At 47.7% G+C, this 15,263-nt stretch overlaps 1 protein-coding gene across 6 annotated transcripts in view; it reads left to right on the top strand.

Moving 5' to 3' along the window:
• Positions 1-4,447: 4,447 nt before the first annotated feature.
• cald1a (caldesmon 1a) overlaps positions 4,448-15,263 on the top strand; it is a 58,729-nt gene continuing 47,913 nt past the window's right edge. For 4 of the 6 annotated variants that reach the window (XM_030342040.1, XM_030342038.1, XM_030342039.1 and 1 more), the window contains exon 1: positions 4,449-4,703. The gene's annotated coding sequence lies outside the window, so the exon portion shown is untranslated. Of the gene's footprint in view, positions 4,704-15,263 lie in introns of all 6 variants that reach the window. The other 2 variants (XR_003974014.1, XM_030342037.1) reach the window with 2 other exon arrangements.

The following is a 15,263-nucleotide window of genomic DNA, read 5'->3' as shown; positions in this document are numbered from 1 at the left end:
GTTATCAGCAATATCCGAATGTTGCAGCTCTTTGAAGGTGTTGCAAGGGTGGTTTTTCGGACAACTGAGTTGACTGCAAATCTCCCTTTTTTCCTGAAGTTTTTTTGTTTCAGATAATTCAATGGATTAAATTGTAATGGGAAGTTGCCCTCACTTAATAACCCCCTAATGACACCCTCCACTATAAACACGGCCTTTCACCCTGCTTTCTCCGTACAGCCCGGCTCATGGTTTACACGCACATGCTAGTGTCGTACAGTTTGTTCCTGTTTCAGACCCTGTGTACCGGGAAATAAAATAACGCTTGAGTGCCAAAAACTAAAAACTACTTCTATAAACGGCCGCAACACACCAACCCCGGACATATCTGCCCTTACCGACTTGAATACTTTTGTGAGAGAACAGAGAAATTACAAGGCAATTATGGAAGTGCAGGGGTCCATTTAAGGGCAATGGCGACGGTGGATTTTGGGGGGTCTGAGAGACAAAACGTAAACCTCCATTTTCAGGTCATTATGTAAGAGAACGCCCCCTGTAGGCAGTTAGTTGTGATGCAGGCGTGTGAAGGCTTAGTTTGTTCCTTGTACGGATTGTTTGCAGAACACTTTGTAGAATAACTTTATGGTGACTTTGTGTAAATGTATGTAGTTGTCAGCGACCCAGAACAACATCGTATGGTACCAATTTATCGTGGCTACAGCTAAAACATCCCTTGGGCATTCTTGTATTATTTTTGTTATATGTTTGCACTTTATGTGAACGACCTTGACTTTGTGGTTAACTTATAAAAAGTAAACCCATTAACACAAAGAATAAACACAATGGCTGGGATGGAAGTATGTGATATAGAGAAGTCCAACCAACACAAAATTAACCCTACAGTGACAGCACAAATGACGGCATACTTCTTTGTGACAGATGATAGTTGCAGCAGGTCATTTCACAGATTATGCCCATCAAATGTGCATTATTTTAACTCTTTTTTGTTAAACGTGACAAAAAAAACTAACGATTTCTGCTCCTAAAGCAGAATATGAATCATAACAATAATCTAAGTGATTTCAATTTGTAGAGAAATAAACATGGCTAATGCTTTAGTTTTACCTCTCTGCACAATTTAGAAACAAAATAGAATAAGGCTAGCAGAGGTTATAAAAATGACCATAAAACATTCTCTTTTTTCCAAAACGTAATATTTTCAATCAGATTTTCTACAAAGTGTCACGTTCACCTGCTGGGATTTTAACTTCTGCCTTGAGTCAACAAACACACGAGCGGTGTTTGCTTTGCTAAGAGTCCGAGCAGGAATGAGGGCGTCCCTCAGGGAACCGTCCTGATGCCCCTGAACATGTCAAAAGGAGGCCGTTTCGGAGCCAGGTGCGCTACAAGCCTACAACGCGGCGTTTAATCGCTCTCTGGGCCTCTGGTAGGTTACACGACATGTAACCGATCATAATAAATCATTTCACATCAGGGAAACGATCCATGCAAAGAGGGTCAGAGGGAGTAGGGCAGGGAAAAGTCCTAAACCCCGAATTTATCACACACACACACACACATACACGAAGTTGAAAGAAAAGATGTGGCTCGTATTTCATCAGCGAAACGGCGTAGACGGTGATTCACACACGTACGTGGTGTAGTGTTACTCCACACGATCATTCAAGATGAGCGTTGAACATTCATAACGCTCGGCATCAAACTCAAAGCTGTTGCCCAGAAAAGATGAGATAGAAGGAAGACAAGATAAATACAAGTCACGAAGAGGGTAAACTATTATGCAAGTATCAGCATCAGGCAAAAAGGATGCAATACAATACGCATATCTGGTGCCACAAAATGGTTGCGTAAAACCCTATGATTAAAATCTGTATTAAATTAGCATATAATTGCACTGGGAGGGACACGCATAGCGCAATAACAATATGACAACAACGATAAGTACCTTTGAACTACCTTTGTTATTAGAGGATGCGTTCAAGCACTCTGAGAAAACAGCAGGTTTGTTCATGCGGCGCGAAATCATTTTCATATCATTATACCTACTGTAGCTGTTCTCCCATGGCTCCGCTGCTGGTTCACCATCAATCCCAGACGGCGGCCTCGTTTGTTTGTCGGTTGATAGTGGAAATAAAGGAAGCACTCACTCAGTTGCGGCCTAATACACCTCTTTAACTGAGACTGGAACACAATATTTACACCGCGCATCCGCGTCTGTCTTTCTTCTTTCTTTCTCTTTTCCTTTCGTCCTTCCAGGTTTACCCAAGCTAGCTCTGTGTCTTCAGACGCATTGTTCTCTGACAACTTTCTGTCCACAGTAGAGAGAGATATACTGCAGTTATAACTGCCAGGGGGTAGGTTTGGCTGCGATACACGGGCATCCATCTTAAGGTGAGTACACACCAAGTGAAAGGGTCATGTGTTCATCCGCTCTGTCTTCATCTTATTAATCAAAGGGCCATTGGTTATACACCGGTCCATTGGCTATACAGCAAAATCTTCACAATATTGTAATGTAACATATCTCTTGTATGTCCAGTCGCTGACGTGGAATGATGTTATGACGGGATAAAGCCGTGAGTGGATCTACACATACACATGTTTTGTTTTTGTACAAGCAATTGTTGCATATAAACTCGGCGTACGGCACCTCTTTTGTTTAGATGGTAGCAGATACACACAGGGCGGGGGTGTTTTGCTCAGTGTCTGTCAAGGCTTTTACATAGTAACAAACGTCCAACCTGGAAGCAAACAGCCCAACGTGATAAAATCCTTCAGTCTAAACGGAGAGAGATAAACATAGAAAAACATCCATTCAGACACGTTGACGAGAAAGCAGAGCGCCCCGGCTCCAGCTGGGTTCGCACAATCCTACACATAATGGCAAGCGTGCTCTGGTTTGCTTACATCGTGTTCACAAGTGTGTCTTTCTTTGGCCCACGACTGTACAACTCCCTGAAGCACCAAATATGTCCAACTAAAGCTGTTCTGCTAATAAATGCGGCCCTGACCTCTGACAGGGCCAACTGTAAACCGAGCTTGCGTTTCGGATAAACACCTGAGCTCATTGTGTAAATATAGTAAGCGGACGCAATACGCAGGATCCTAAGGTACCATCTCTAAACAATGCCCAAAGACCGAAGCCCAATTTCTGGCACGCACATTTCACCATGGACCAATCTTTGAATCCTATTAATCTAGCTCGGATTCCGGGCCAAGTTGTTGTCAACCAGTTGGGAGCGAGGTGGATCCCATAAGGCAGGTCTGGACAGGAGAAAAATAAATTATGGTCTTATCTCTGGGCGTCCTTTTAAAGAACATAAACACATTTAGAGCTTTAGTGAATATATTGACTCCAGCCGTCGCTCTCTCTCTCTCTCTCTCTCTCTCTCTCTCTCTCTCTCTCTCTCTCTCTCTCTCTCTCTCTCTCTCTCTCTCTCTCTCTCTCTCTCTCTCTCTCTCTCTCTCTCTCTCTCTCTCTCTCTCTCTCTCTCTCTCTCTCTCTCTCTCTCTCTCTCTCTCTCTCTCTCTCTCTCTCTGAGTCTCTCTCTATGTAACTCTGCTGCTCTCTCTCCCAATCACCCTGTCTCTCTCTTTCTTCCTTTCTTCCTCTCTCTTGCTCTTTCCCTCAAACACACACAAGCAAGCATGCACGCACGCACACACGCGCACACACACAAACACACACACTTGCAGAGCATGATATTGGCATATGGGCAGGAGCAGTGGACCGTGCCAGCGCAAGACATGCAAAGAGGTGCCCGGGCCCACATTGTGTTTATTTCCGCGCCGATGCACTGACGCTCATAAGTTCACCCTTTGTTCAGCGTATTGTTGTTTTAGGAGGGAAACAATAGAGGGACATATCTCAAGCTGTTTATTCACCATAGAAAACGGAACACTAAGCCAATTGTATTTGGGTCTTGTTTACCCCCCCCCCCTGAAACCGTACCAAAACCAAGACAGACAGACAGACAGGTCACAAACTGGGCACTGTGAAATGCGAATCGTCTTCTGCTACTCAGTAGAACACACACTAATACCACTGGATTAATTGGTGACATTCGTTAAAATGATAGCGTCTCTCGGATGTCATCCATGTCAGATATGGTATGGCCTCCAGGAAAAGACAGTGGTTCCTGAACATTACATCAAGGAATTGATAGTTGCTGTGATATAGTATTTCAAACGGCTTCAGGCCTTCTGTTCTGCCCGTGAGTGTTCTAGCAGACGGACTCCCTTTTCTCGCCAAGATTAACATTTCATATGATCGTTCTTGACAGAGGATTTTCTTACAGAGGCCCCTTAAAGGATAACCAAAAAAGGGCATTTTTGGGGTGAAAAGTCTCAGTCACGACGAGGACTCCTACTAAGAAGTCCGGGTTCAGGAATGCGTTAACCTTCTATCCCTAATTGAATTCATAACTTATTTTTTAAATAGACTCGAGTTTGAGAGAACGAGAGCTTTATCGCTGTATGAGTTTTGGAGGCAGGGAAACTATAGGGAGAGGAGAGCGGCTACCAGAAGGAAACCTAGATGTGTGCGATTATGTTTTAAAGGGAGGGGCTTGGGACTTTTTTCATCATTGCATTACAGTGAGGAACCAGCAGAATTACACACTCCCCTCACTGGCCTCTGTGGTTGTCTGAGACATCGACTGAAGAGTACAACTTAACTTTTCTCCCCGTATCAAGATCCGCAGGTAAGCGCCAAACAAACTATATCTAGTGAGAAGTTACGGAATACACATTGAAATCGCACTGCGTTTTTAATGATGGCGACGCGCATGTACTTTGACGTGTGTGTGTTTGTGTGTGTGTCAGTGTTGAAGAGAAAAGTTTCGCCACTTATTTCCCAAATGAATAATGGGACAAAAGCGTCAGGACTGTTGTGGTGGGCTTAGCCTATTGGATATTCCTGAAAGAATGCAAAGTTGAAGCCATCATCCGTTTCCTTGTTGTTGGTCGTTTTGCCATGACCCACACTTTGTCAAAGCTGACTCGAATCCTTTACAAAGTCACTATTTCACTGAGCTTTACCACGCGTGTTGTTGTGGAAACGCGCGTATATATATATATTTATTATAAGCCCTATTATAAACGGAGCGTAGCTACCATTCGGGTCTTTCTTCAGATTGTTATCGGACAAAAGATGCTTGTGGGCGGTCTCCAAACCCCCTGAACAGCCCAGCCTGTTATCGCCTCGTCCCGCACACTGGCTACATATTCTTCTGGCAATGGCAAACTTGACCTGTGATTAAGTAGTAAACGATCTTGGATCTTTCGCTATCAATCCCCATCTCGTGTGTTTTGTCAAATGAAAAGTGATGAAATAACCATGAGCTCGGAGTACGAATTTAGTAGGTTTTTCTGTTGCCTGAATGACCCTGTAAGTATAGGCCGGGACATAAAAGCTTAAATTGTTGTGGCCTATGGGAGAGAGCAAAGAACCTGTGGAATGTGAAAAGTACCATTTCTGCGCACCAAAAAAGTAGAGAGAGAGAGAGAGCTTGAGAGGGAGAGAGAGAGCTTGAGAGAGGGAGAGAGAGAGAGATAGAGAAGGATAGAGAGGGAGAAAGTATAATAGCCAAGGGCGCACAGATTTAAGAGCCTATAGACTAACTATACCAGGAGCCTACAGAGGTTTGTGGGATTCCTGTAAAACCCCAACAATCCTCACCCAGTCACACAGCCCAATCCACTCCATCTATTTCAAGGTATCACATTCTTTGCGATCTGCAGAATCCCTCGAGGGGATATCTTTTTAAGTTTCACCCGACTTTTTTTTTTTTTTGGTTGCTCCAAGGCCTTTTGATCCCAGCTCACAGCAGAACCTGTGAAGTGGTGACGCTGGTAGTGTTAGATGGGGGAGAGAGGGTTAGGAGGTGTGGGGAGGACCGTATGGGGTGGGGTCTCTCTATAGGGTCCTGCTTTCTTTTCAGTTATTTGCTTCAAATCGCCATGGCCACTGGCTACAGCAGTGGCTGTAGGGATCAATGAAACTGTAGCTGATAAGTTGTGCAGCCATGCTTTTTGAGGTGGCGGTAGTGTTTCTTGGGGGTTAAAACATGCAGGGAATGCCCTGGGCCTTCCTTATAAGGGCGCAGGCTCTCTTCGGTGACGGACAAGTGGACCTGCCTCTGGAATGCACAACAGCTCTCTTTCTCCCCAGCGAGGAGACATTTTTGTGATGTTTCTTGTGTGTGATTTTCCTTGGCTTCCACAGTGTGGACACCCACACACACATGCACACACACACACACACACACACACACACACACACACACACACTCAGGCCTCCCACGCTCCTGACAACGAGGTGCGATGACATGCGTGTCGTTCCGTGCGTGTATTTTACACGTTTGATGAGATAAACTTCAGTGATCCCGTGGGGGGGGGGGGGGAGCTGGGAATCTGGGTGCGGCAGAAGCAGAACTACCGGACAGTCCAAGTGAAAACAACTTTAATAGAGATTAATGACAAAAAATAACATCAAAAAGTGTCCAAAATAATCTGGAAGGGCTTGGTCGTGTCGTTGGGGGTTTGACGCTGCGTCACCGCCCGGCCGTGGCGGAGGGATCCGGGGGTAATTGTGCGGTGTGATAACAGCGTTGCCCTGGCAGGGGTTTTAGGGCTGGGCCGACAGGATGCAGTGAACACTTCCCTGCATTTCCGCTCTATGGTATCTGGACCGTGCCGTGCGGCAAAGCCCTCCGTTTTGGCACTCGCTTTTTCCTCTCTGTCTCTCTCTCTCTCTTTCTCCTTCTCTCCGTCTCTTTCTCTCTCTCCCTTTTGTATCGTTTTCCCTCTCTGTCTTTTTCGTTCTCTCTGTCGATCTCTTTATTTCTCTCTGTCTCACTCTGTCTCTTTCTTTCTGTGTCTCACTCTCTCTCTCTCTCTCTCTCTTTCTCTCCCTCTCTTTCTCTCTCACTATCTCTCTCTGTCTATGTCTTTCTCTTTATTTATCTGTTTCTCTCTGTCTCTGTCTTTCTCTCTCTCTCTGTCTCGCAGTCTCAGCCTCTGTCTCTCTCTCTATGCCTCTCTTTCCAATGCCATTGCAACCTTTTTTCTACATTTAATCCAACCTCAGATTTGGATCAAATGGCGATCATGTCACACTAGGTTTTAATTCTTTGTGTGTGATGAGGAGCTGCATTCAAACGCGGCATTCTGTGATCCTTGTGGTGTGAGATGGATACGTGTGTGTGTGTGTGTGTGTGTGTGTGTGTGTGTGTGTGTGCTTGCAAATGTATGTGTGTGTGTGTGTGTGTGTGTGCAGTGTTAGATTCTAGCCTATATTATCTTGCAGTATTAAGTTCTAAAAGCAAAAACCTCCAGAGTTCCTCTGCAAGGCAAGGCCCTGTTTTTTGGGGGATTTTATTTTTAACCACGAGGTAAGACTTGCCAAATAAGTGGCAAAAAGAATTTAAGTAGAAGGGAAAACTGGCATGGGGGATTGTATCACAAAGAGGATTGGTTTGTCCTGCTCTTTTCTGTACTAAATGTGTGTTTACCTAAACAGTGTTTGCTGTCCAAGGTTCTTCAAAATATCGGCCAATTAGTGGAGACAGCATGCTGATATGTCGACCTAAACATTTTCACGCTCTCCTGCTCCAGCCAAGTCCTTTTCTCTGGTTCCTCCCAACAGGAGGAGCACTGAAACTATTTGAACTATGCCTCCAATAATTCTCTCTGTTGCTTTTTCATTTTATGCAGATTATCAGTACTTTTAATCCCCCACCTCCCCTCCCCACTCCTCTCCTCCACACACACACACACACACACACACACACACACACACACACACACACACACACACACACACACACAGACTACTGACATTCTTGCCCCCCATTCCCCCCAAAAGATTGCCTCCTCTGGGCACAGGAAACCCCACCGTCCGTTGTTGTCACCTCCTTCTGGGGGAGCACATCGGTTTGGGTTTCGGGGGGGGGGGCTGTGTGTTCTGGAGAGAGACCCACTAGGACACGGCTCAGCTACTTCCCGGTGATTGTGATTGACGTGCAGCAAAGGCTCATGGGAGTTTAGGCTGCCGGCCTCCGCCCACAGGGCCCTGTGTCTCGGATGCCGTTCCCGTTTCATTCCGAATCGGATAGCGTGTTATTTGAACGCAGCGGGCCCAGAACCACACAGTAACTTCTATGGTATGGGGGAGTTTGGACGACAAGTCGGATCCTCTTTTTTTTTCTCTTTCATGTCACTGGGAACCGTTTTGAACTCCTTGTTTGGCTGACGTTGTTCTCTTTGACAAAGCCATGCTGGATATCTGTCCTTGAGGAACTGAGAACAACCTTCAGTGTTTGTTGACGTCACGTGAAATAACCTCTGTGTTCTTTCAGCTACATTAGCAGGTAGCAGGTGAATATGCATCATGCTCAAGGTTTAACTACAGTTTTTTTTAGTCAAACCCAGAACCTTGGGATTGTAAACACCCTAACCACTAGACTATCCTTCACTCTTCATACGCATTCGTTTTGCAATTAAAGCTCGTGGCATGAAATCATATTTGGTATAATCCCGCTTCATATTCCTTGCAGCCAGTCTGAGTTGGATCAATCCTGTGCCAAATCTGGGTGTTATGCACAGTCTATATGCAGTAGACGTTCTGCCCTCAAGATCAACATTCAAAGAAATTAACTTTATTTACATTGCATTCTGTTCGAGCAAGAAATTCAATAAAAGTATAACCAAGGGATAACAAAAAATCATCCGTCCGATTTCTTACTGCTTCTACTTTCCAGAGGTTGGCTTCTGAACAGGCTGCCGTGCAGCATTTAAAGCTACCATTTGAATTCCTTTAAAGTGTTAGTCACACCTCAATAGAAAGAAATTAAACTTGATCTGTACTTTTGAATTCATGTTGTTCTCTGACTTTGAAGTGCATCACTCAAGGCCTGATTGGCTAATGGGCAGCGTGACAAACGCTGGCTGGTAATTGGCACCTTGGCTTGCCTTCTGCTCCTCACCAGATGCCAAGCGCTAGCAGAAAGAAAAGTACATCTGTGAAAGTGTATGTTTTTCTCCAGACGTTTCCAACCAAATCCTCTTGCCACGAAAGATTTTCTTTCATTTTTTTTTTCGTGCGAGGGATGGAAGCTGATTCGGTTTTTGGATGAAGCACCGCGTCTCTAGAAACCAGAGTCTTATAAGGTAAAACCTGTGATCTGGCTTTTTCCCTTCCCCGCGTTTCATTGGGCTCCTGGGGTGATTGATCGTGTGAGAGTGAGGTCACCACACGCCTCTCGGGGCAGATTCTGATGTCATCAGAGAAAGATGTGTTCGATCCGATAGTCATCCAAAATGTATTTTCTTCTCTTTCGTCTTTCCTTCTGGAGCTATAACGTCTCCTAGCGTTGATGTTATACGTGGCTAGGCTCTGCCTATTTCATGCCCTGCTTATAAAACAAGCACAGGAAGTCTCTCTGCGAGCGGATTGGCCCTGGGGCTCCTGCTATTGGGCCGGTCCCGGGGGGACGTCAGACGTGCACAGGGCTGATCCCCCTCTGGAGGAAACAGCCCGATGCTGGGAGATAAATCTCCCTCTCTCCCGCCTTCCTCTTCCACCCTAGCTGTCTCTCCCCTCCTCTCTCCACCCCCTCTCTCCACCCCCTCTCTCCACCCCCTCTCTCCACCTCTCTCTCCCCCTCTCTCTCCACCCCCTCTCTCTCCACCCCCTCTCTCTCCCCCTCTCTCTCCACCCCCTCTCTCCACCCCCTCTCTCCAGCTCCTCCGGTTGTCTCCTCCCCTCCACGGACGCCATCCTGTCCTTCCAGTTAACATTATCGCACTCCCTCCATCTTCCTCCTCCTCCTTTTCTGTTGGCAGATATCCGTTTGCCAACGACCCATGTCCTCTCCTAACCTTTAACATCTCCCTCTCTGCCTTTGTGTTACCTCCGCCCCTTGTTCCCTCCTTCCCCCCTCGTCTTCAAAACAGACATCTGGTCTCCTTCTCTGCGCCTGCCCTCCTCCGAAACCCCCTCAACGCCCCCCCCCCCCCCCCCCCGAAGCAAACACGACTAATTAGGGGTTCATCAAATCGTCGTATAAAAGTCCCGTATTCTCCAGCTAATGGGGGATTGAGTGGACGCCGTGGTGGGGAAGGGGATGTAAATCCAGGCCGGTGAATGTGAAAAATGCCACTGAGTGGTGTGAGGTCATGTATTTACCCTGTCAGGAAGGTTAACTGCCCCGTGAATGAGGGCTGTATAGCTGCAAGGGAAACACAAGGGGGGTAGTGTGTGTGTAGGTCAGTCATACGCTGTGGTGCTGTGGTGACTCCCCCCCCCCCCCCCCCCCCCCTACCACATGTGTGTCAATACGTATACGCGTGTGAAAATACTCGTGACATTTCTGTGGCCTAGAAAGCACACTGTTCTTTTCCGTGTAAAAAGAATGCATTTTTTGAGAATTGCATTTTGTGTTCCCTTCCCGCTAACACGATGAATGTGTGTGTTTTTCTTCTTGTAGCGGAGGCTTTTTTGTGGGGGGGGGGGGGGGGGACTAGCTCGGCTAGGCTAACGTTGTTTACCTAAGGCTTGTTTGGTGGTAAAGGGTTTGTTTACACGAGCGCTGTGCACATTTTCCTGTTTGAATTACTGCCCCGCCCCCCCGCCCCCCCCCACCCCCCCCCCCCACCCCCATTTCCTATGGTGCACTGACTTCACGAGGTGTTGGATTGGTTTCGATGTTTTCGACTCGACGGACCATTGCAAGTCAACCCCCCCATTGATTATCTCCAGACTTAAAATCTGTGTGTAGGTACGCCAGTCCTGAGTCCTCAAAAGTATAGCGTGTGTCTCGGCATAGGTGTTTCTCATCTTTATAGTGGCTGCATAATCTATCAATAACTATCTTAACACACAACTTTCCATCATTTACATTACGTTTCAAAATAAGTCCCAGTGAATTATGAGCAAATATAGAACCGGTTTATAATTCATGTTTCTATTGTCCGCTCGTTATCGCGACGGGGCTCTCGTCCAATTGGTCGACAGCCATCTCTCCCACCTGATTAAGCCAATTAGCTGGCAGCACAGTCTGAGGTCTGTGTAGGGCGCATTGGTAATTGCCAAAGAGTGCATTTATAGAGTCTCCTATTCACCCTGCTGCCTAATCAGGAGCATACTCTGCCATCCACATGCAGGCCTCTGACGGCTGTTCAGGAATGTATTGCAAACAAACCTCCGTCGACCACCAGCCTTCTCCGATGTCACATGTCACAAACCATCAGGTAGGGGGGGTTGGTTGAAGGGGGTTGATAGAAAAGCAAGGATCAAATGCGAGCATCTCACCCTCCAACGGTCCAACCTCTGCCACCAGTCGCCCTCCTTCCCCTGTCCTCAGCTCTTAAAGGGTTCGTCTCGCACGCACACACACGCACACGCACGCACGCACTCGTCGCCCGTGTGTGTCCTAGGGCTATGAATACCTCGGATTTCCTGAACAGTAATGAAGAGGTGTATCAGAATGCCTGCGTCTTTATTAACCTATCAGAGGCCCTTTGCTGATTGGACTCACCGCTGTGTGTTCCATTCAGGATCCATCGGGTAATTTGTCAATTTGCCTCTTTGTGCTCTTAACTTTGAGTCTGGCACGCGGACAGGACGAACAAAAAAATACAGGCCCTTTAGAAAGCCATTTTAATCAGCCAAGGCTCCGCGGGGACGTAGGCTGGCATTGCTGAGCTTCTTACCTCATCAGAGCTCTGCCAACGGGGATTGGAAGAAACACTCACTCAGGGTTTTTTTGTGTGTGTGTGTGTGTGTGTGTGTATTGGATAACCCAAGGTCTCCGCCTGAGGGGCTTAACTGTAATAGACCTGCTCTATGACTGTCCGTCTGACAGCCAAGTGGTACTTATTAAACCAAGAGCCGCTCGGCGCAACACGTCCTGCTGCGCTTAACCTCGTCGGAGGCTAATTCCGCAACTTTTTAATGCGAGTGCTCCCGTCAAAAATTCTCGCAGGCCCCCCTCCCAAGAAAAATGCATATGCGCGCAATTAGCAATCGGATCAAACGATGAACAGAGTAGGGGGAAATGCTCCCAGTCCGGAAAAAAATAACTAGCGATCAAGGCAGCAGTTGACAGCGGATAAGTCAAGATGAATGCGGTTCTTTTAGTTTATTTTATTTTTTCGTAAAACCGTCTTGGCAGTGGTCCAGAGAGTCCCTTGGATTTTTTTGTGAGGACCCGCTAGCGGTCAGAAAACAGGGCCTTAATCTCGTAGGACACCTGCCATCCTCGCTTATGTTTCCACGAGGCACAACTAAGGAGTAAGCGGATGGAGCAGGGTGTCTAATTGAGTGTGAGTGTTTGTTAATTAGCCCTACGACCGGACCAATGGCTGCTTCCTGTGTGATTAATGATTACACCAATCACGGCGAGATGGCGGCGGCCGGAACGTTTCAAATGTTTTGGCCGCCTCGATGTCTCGGACACCCACTTGAAATGTCGACCTCGAAAACCGTTTGGTGAGTCACAACTGAAGCGTTTTTTATTTTTCCCGTTTTTCTCTATGGGTTCAACGTTTTGACCCCGTTCAATCGGTTGAAAAACGGTTAAATTCTGAAATTGACGCAAGAAAACATCTTAATGAAGGAAGAAAACCGATGACCACAAGAAAAACGTTCCCCACTGAACCTCGCAGACCAACAAGTCTTTCTTATTTTTGCGTCGCTCAATAAAGTATCGCTCCTCCTTTTTAACAGCAGTGCAAGCATTAGCAGCAGTGTTGTATTACAAAGCCTAATCCTTGTTGAAGTCCATTACACTAGAGGAGTGTTGAGAGTGTTAAGATTCATTCCACCAGTATGAGGACTAAGCTGGTTGCGAACCAGTGGCTTTTAAAAAAAAAAATCTGTTAGTGAAGGGTTGAACGTTGGGTGTTGTTGGGGGACAGTCAGATGGTTAGAACCAATCCCTCGGACCCGCCCCTAACCCCACCACCAGCAACCCGTCCCCCCGCCTCCTCCATCACCACCTCAACCTACGACCCAATGCTGCCAACCCCCCCCCCCTCTCCCATCTCACCCCCTACCTCAACCTCCAACCCTCGACCGCCTCCATCACCTCCTACCCCCCCGCCTGCACATCCACCACGCACCCAGAACAATGGGCTCTTGTTGCCAAACTGTGTGTGTGTGTGTGTGTGTGTGTGTGTGTGTGTGTGTGTGTGTGTGTGTGTGTGTGTGTGTGTGTGTGTGTGTGTGTGTGTGTGTGTGTGTGTGTGTGTGTGTGTGTGTGCGCGAGAGCAGCCGGCATTCACCCTCCCCTGGCCTGGCCCACATCCCGGCTGGTCTTACGGTGCTAGGGTTGGGGGGGACGGGGGGGGGACGGGGGGGGGCCCTGCGGTGCCACTCAGGTCTCGTGACAGCCACCTGGGAGACCACCTTGGATAATGACTCCTATTAGTTCAGGTTAAACATAATGACCAGTAATGGTACACCAATGCCAAGCTAAACCCTCAATGTGTGTGTGTGTGTGTGTGTGTGTGTGTGTGTGTGTGTGTGTGTGTGTGTGTGTGTGTGTGTGTGTGTGTGTGTGTGTGTGTGTGTGTGTGTGTGTGTGTGTGTGGAAAAAAATGCAGGACCGAAATGAAATACCAGTCAGTCAAGCTCTGCGCATAAACACAGGTCTGAGGGGAGGGGGGTTGAATAGATGTGTGTGTGTGTGTGTGTGTGTGTGCGTGCATGTGAATGGGATGTGTGTATAGGGGGTACAGGTATGCTGGGATTGTGTGTGTGTGTCTGCAGGTGGCCCAGGGGAATGTGTTTGTGTTTTTGTGTGTGTGTGTGTGGGTACGTACGTCCATGTACGTGTTGTGAGTGTTGCGTGTGCATGTGCTCCTGTTGCATGCACATGTGTGCGTGTGCGTGCGTAGGTGGGTGTTGCGTGTGCAGGTGAGACTTGTGTGTGCATGTCCTCCAGTGTTGTGTGTGTGCACATGTGAGTGTTGTGCGTGCATGCGTGTGTCCATGTGAGTGTTGCGTGTGCGGGTGCAGCCGAGTGTTGCGTGTGCATGTGCTCCAGTATTGTATGTGCGTGTTAGTGCGTATTGTGTGTGCGTGCGTGTGCGCGCTCCAAGGCGGAGGTGAGCCAGGTGCAGGAGAGGGGGGGAGGGGGGGGAGGAGGGGGGAGGGGGGAGGGGGGGAGGAGGGAGGCGGGTGGGCCCGCGTGGACGCACCACCGCGCCGGTCTGGATCTATTCTCGTTTGACCCTCACCCCAAATCTCATTTCCAGTTTTGCCATCGGCACCAAAAGAGAAAACCTTTTCACAGAGAACCCTCCTCGTAGCACCGCTCAATTATTTACAATTTCATGGCTGTCTGCGATATGTGTTATTCTAATAAATTTGGGAATTAGGAGGCTTAAATACCACACATCCATTAACCTCGAAAGCCCGAATTTCATCCTCAATTTAGCCCACAGAGCGTCACGTCACTACCGCGGCAGTCGATGGCGATGAGGATATAACGGCGGCGCGACGCTAGGCTATGCTATCGCTCTGCGTCACAAGGAGAGGACTAGCATCGTAGCGGTAGCGTAGTCGGAGGCTTCATGGCTCGAAGTGGAATAAATGAGGCAATTTGAAGACCACTGAAGGAAAAAAAGAGAAAGTACTCTGAACAGCCACTAGGACTGAGCCGCGGGCGACCTGGAACTGTCCAAAGCAGATGAGCCAGGCAACATGTAGTCCACATCGCCCGAGAGAGAGGGCGAGAGAGATGGAGATTGAGCTAGGGATAGAGAGAGAAAGGTTTTTGCTATTTTTGGGATAGCGAGAGATGGATAGAGACAGCTAAAGGGAGGTACAACTAGAAAGAGAGGGATAGAGAGGGCGAGAGGGAGAGGGCTAGAACAAGGGAGAAAGCTAGAGAAGGAAAGGCAGAGGGAACGAGTGAGAGAGATGGGGAGAGAGACAGCTGGTGAGAGAGCCGAGAAAGAAAGGGAGAGAGGCAGCTCGAGAGAGGGAGCTTTTGTTATGTCTCACAGAGCTCTAGGGTTTCATGGAATTCCAGCCAGTGGATTCCAAAGTCTCCCAACCGCAGAACGAGAGGAATAATGCAGAGGCTTCCTGATGTGCAGACCGAAAACAGGGGTGACTCGGTAGTCTCTCGCGCTCTCTCTCTCGCTCTCTTTTTAAAAGTAAGCTGCTGTGTTTGTCCTTAGGGGTCCCGGGCGTCAAACTGCCCGCTAGACATTCATGTGTTGGGCATAAACACACACAACAGCAGGAGAAA

The sequence above is a fragment of the Gadus morhua genome, chromosome 19 (assembly GCF_902167405.1).
Source record: "Gadus morhua chromosome 19, gadMor3.0, whole genome shotgun sequence".
Classification (NCBI taxonomy): Eukaryota; Metazoa; Chordata; class Actinopteri; order Gadiformes; family Gadidae; genus Gadus; species Gadus morhua.
This window is presented reverse-complemented; position numbering and strand designations above follow the sequence as displayed.